Below are 4,425 nucleotides of genomic sequence, written 5' to 3'. Positions count from 1 at the left end.
AGAAGAAAATAATAGTAATAATAATAAAAATAAAAATAAAAATAAAAAAGCCCGACTTCCTGCGGGCAGGATTTGGAAGATTTCTCTCCCCAGTGACACCGGGCACACAGGCGGCCGTCGAGGCCCGGCGATGCGGGGCCGCGCTGCTGCCCGGGTCTCGCCTCGGGGGTCGACGGCAGAGGCGGGAGGGGAAAGTTTCCTTCGGAGGAAAAACTCCTTCCCTTCTTCACCGCCCCCCGACCTCCGGACGTCGGGCAGAAGTCTCCACAGCTCCGTTTCTTTCCTGCGCGTCTCCGCGCTCGGCGCTGCGCGGTTTTGTTTTCTCTGCGGACAACGCGTTACGTCCCGGAGAGTTCAGGGCTGTTCGGGGCTTCTTTTGGAACCCGAGAGAAGCGGTTCGGAGGGGGAAAGGTGGCATTTCTCCCTCATTCCTCAGCCGATGAGGAAAACCTTCCCTATACCGACAGCGGCACGGACGGGGATTTCGTGGAGGAGAAACGAACGATCCTAAAACAGCGCTGGAAATTGAATTCGATGGGAGGAAGGCGGCTCTTTGCATTTTTTTCCCCCTCATCTTGCATGAAGCGTTTTCCTGTAAGGAACAGTGGGCACCGGCGTGTCGTTCTGCTGCTTTTCTTTGCTTGGGGGCATTAACACGTGGGCACAAACAGGGACGTTCCTGGACTTTTTCGTTTTGCGTTGCACGGGAAGTGCAGCACCAGGCCTGGATCTCTTCAGTCACTCAAACGCCGTCAACGAGTGAGAACTCTGCTAATGATTCTGCGAACGAACTACCAATAAAGCCGTTCTGCTGAAGAACCAAAGCCAGCAGAGCAACACAAGTAACGCCGCCCAGACTTTGCGGGGACCATTTTAAACCTCAGCACTTCTCCTCACCGTTAATTTCACGTCAGTCTGCCACTAGAAACACCCCCCGGAGCTATTTCCAAATGCTTTCTGTGCTGGCTACATCGAAGTTGCACTCAGGGAGCCTCTATGAAAATAGATCCAGGTGCCAACAGACGATCTTTCAGACTGAGGGATGGGGTTTTCTACTAAGATCCCTATGGAGCATTTTGCTGGGTGAGCAGCAGATGTGGCAGCAGAGATGTGCCCGTCCTTTTCCCAGTACAACACATTTGGTTTCGGTTTTTTTCCGTGCACTGCAGTAATGATGGAGACTTTCTGAACTGTGCTGAGTTTGCTCCACCTGACCACGAGGCCAAAGTGAAAGTAGAACCAGCTCTGCATGATTTAGTTGTATTGAATAAAATCTTTTTCTTTAAAGAATTGACATCGCTGATGGGTTTGGCGCTTACTTTTTTCCTATCCATCTTTCCTACAAAGGCACCTATATATATTTATAGTGTTAGTTGAGTCTGGACAGCTTTGGGATCATGCAAAGGTAAATGTATGGCAATCCCAGCACCACACCAAGCGGGCAGGAGGTAAGAGATGGAAGGTTTGGCTGTTGTTTATTTCCTTCTCAGCAGTACTCAGCTCCTCCAGCCATTGCTCTGTGTGGGTTGTTGCTGCCATAGATGAATAACGATGACCATAAATCAAACCTGAAATAGGCGATTTAACACAAGGTGTGAAAGTTTTTCCTCTGCTGTCTCCCATGCTGTGCTCACTGCTGCTGCCATGGTTGTGGCAGATGGTGGCTGAGAGGGGACACAGTGCTCGGGAGGGCTGTGGTGCTCTGAGGGTGCCAGCCCTGCAGCCAGCAGCATGAGCAATGGTTGGGAGCAGAGCGCTGGGTTTGGGGCTATGCACATTATTTGCCTTGTGAGCAGGAATACCACTGGGCATGGCTGCTGACAGATCTGTAACAATGGTCTCTTAATGCCTAGGGAGGACAACGAATTGTGGAAAGCTCTGCATCTCTCTTGCTGCAAGCAGTGAATATCACTGACTTTCCTTCACCCATAGCTGATCCCTCCCTGGGGCTTCCAGCACCTGGCACAGCCATGTGTCCGTGCACCACATTGGCTGCGAGCATGAGGAACAGGGCAGCAAAGTGAGATGCACGTGCAGCTGCAGCTTCTCCCGCTCTCAGCCCTTCCCCACCTCCTTTCCTTCACCACGTGCTGTCCAGATCCTCAGCTCGTCTACACCCAGGTGTACCTGGGAGCTCAGCGTGCACCCAGACGGTGGAAAGAAGTTCAGTGCCTCCCTCGCAGCGTACCGCAGGGCTGAGTCATCGCTGGGCAGCCTGGCTGTGGAGCAGGAAGCCCATGCACGTGGTTCCCCTGCTGTTTGGCCTGACACTCACTGCCTTCTGCCTCGCTCCAGCAGTAGAACTGCAAGCAGGGGAGGCTGTGGCAGGGCTGCTGCCAACTGCATGCCCTCCGGTGGGACATCACTTTCCCAGGAGCCCTCAGCCTGGCTCCATTTGCCTCTCACAGGAGGCAGGTTCCTTTGGAAACAGCCGTAGCCATCATAAACGACCCAAAAATACAGTGGGAGTGGGGAAGCTGGAGGGTGAGTTGGAGGATCTGGCCACAAGCAGAAGCATCCAAAGCAGGTGTGATTATCTATGAAAGCACTGGCAGTGAAGGGATTGCAGGGCTTTGTTTCGTGGCAGAGATGGACCAGATGCAAATAGCTCAGCTCCTCCTTGTCCCTTCCTTCTCAACAAGACTGGGTAGGAACACACCAGGGCCTGTGCCAGCAGACCAGGCTGTGCCAGCACCGGGGCTGAGGCAGGGCAGGGACACCCAGTCCTGGCCCATGTTTGAGCACTGCTTCATTGCATTTGAACCCTTCTGCAAGGAAAAACAGCCACCTGCCTGGAGCGCAGGCTGCAGAGCTCTTGCAGAAGAGCTGTGCTGCTCTGTAGCATGGCACACAGTCTTGTACCACCACCCCTCAGCATGGCTACTTGGGTCCACCTGGTTCCAAACATGCATCTTTCCCTCCCAGAATAGCACCCAGCACTGTGCTGGACTGTCAGTCTCTGCTTTTCTCTCCCTGCTGGTGAGTCAGTATTTGGCCAAAGGTGAGACTGCAGGAGGTGGCATTGCTCGAGATAACAGAATGGCCAGTTCTGTTTTTTTTTCCTTTGTGATATAGGCTGGATTTTTTTTTTATCCCAAGAATGGAAATTAAAAAAAAGAAAAAAGAATTGGGGATAACCCCCTCTGCTTTGAAGGCATCAAATCCACCGTTTCTTCATTGAGGGTTTGGTAATATTCAACCCACGGCCCTTAGTGGGACAGTTTAACTGCAGATAGAAAAAGGTTTGACTGCCCTGGGGCAGCAAGAGGGGCTGTGCACCGGGCTAGCTTGGAAGGAAAGCAGTGAGGATGAGGATGAGGAAGAGGATGAGGATGAGGATGAGGAAGGCTGGCAGCTGTGAGCAGGAGGGATGAAGGAGAGGAAGGAGAGACCAGAGTTGTTTGCCATGGTGGAGAAACCAGAGAGGCATTTGCCGAGGAATTGAAGAGAAGGATAAGGGATGCTGTGCCAGGAGCTCTGCTGCTGTGGGACTGCGGTGCCAATGAGCTCATTAACCGGGAATGCGGCTCTGCGTGGAGGGAGAAAGTCGCTGAACCTGTGCTCTGTGTGTTTTAGCAAGCTGCTAATTAATTGCAGCTTGCACCTTTCCTACTGAAGCTTAATCCCTTTGCGATGCAAGGGAGTTGGCTCTCCCACCTCCACAGCCTTCCTGGTCCATGCACTAAGGGAAAGTGATGGGATTCCAGCAGAGATTTGCCATTTCTGTGGGTTTCGCTGGGCTGTGTTGAACCCTATTGGGTGCATGGCATGTTCCCTGGTCAGTTCACACCAGGCACAGCCGCTGCAGTTGCCCAGGGCTCTACGTAAAAATGTTTTTGGTAAAGCTTCTCACAAAGCTGCCTCGCCACACCTGGAAAACGTCGTCCCAATTGGTTTGGATGCAGGCACTGGAAATCATCAGGAAAACTGCAGAGGTGCGGGAGATAACACTCCAGCTGGGGGCAGATTTATGTCTCGCTCCAGCAAAATCCCATTTACTCCCATGCTTGCTTTCATCCCACCCTCTCTGCTCGGCTCTGGGATGTGCAGCGAGCCACACACCCGAGGAGCTGCCAAGCCCTGGTGATGAGATGCTGGGGGCAGCAATAGTTCCTCGGGAAACCTTCATCTGGCTCTGTGGGATAGCTCATCTCTGGGGTGACACCAGCCCTGTGTTTGACACAAGGATTGTGTTGGGTGCTCCCACAGGGGAAGCTGCAGGTATGTAGGACTAAAATAGCCACCATCTGGGCTCTCCAGATAGTGCCAGGGATATTTGAAGGGTCTGCTCCATGGGGCTGTTTTATGTAGTTTGCTCTGAAAGTAATGCCTCCTATTTATTTATATGGAAATTTTAACAAAAGAGCACAGTAATGGTGAGAGTGTTTCCATTTCCTCTATGGGGAAGGGAAGGGAAGGGAAGGG

The 4,425-nt window shown here is 52.4% G+C and overlaps 1 protein-coding gene across 1 annotated transcript in view; it reads left to right on the top strand.

Annotated features, from left to right (window-relative positions):
* Window positions 1-4,425, top strand: part of PDX1 (pancreatic and duodenal homeobox 1) — an 11,374-nt gene that overhangs the window by 6,244 nt on the left and 705 nt on the right. The gene's annotated exons all lie outside the window — the stretch shown is intronic.

The sequence above is a fragment of the Meleagris gallopavo genome, chromosome 1 (genome assembly GCF_000146605.3).
Source record: "Meleagris gallopavo isolate NT-WF06-2002-E0010 breed Aviagen turkey brand Nicholas breeding stock chromosome 1, Turkey_5.1, whole genome shotgun sequence".
Classification (NCBI taxonomy): domain Eukaryota; kingdom Metazoa; phylum Chordata; class Aves; order Galliformes; family Phasianidae; genus Meleagris; species Meleagris gallopavo.
The sequence above is the reverse complement of the archived record's forward strand: the minus strand, read 5'-3'. Positions and strand labels throughout refer to the sequence as shown.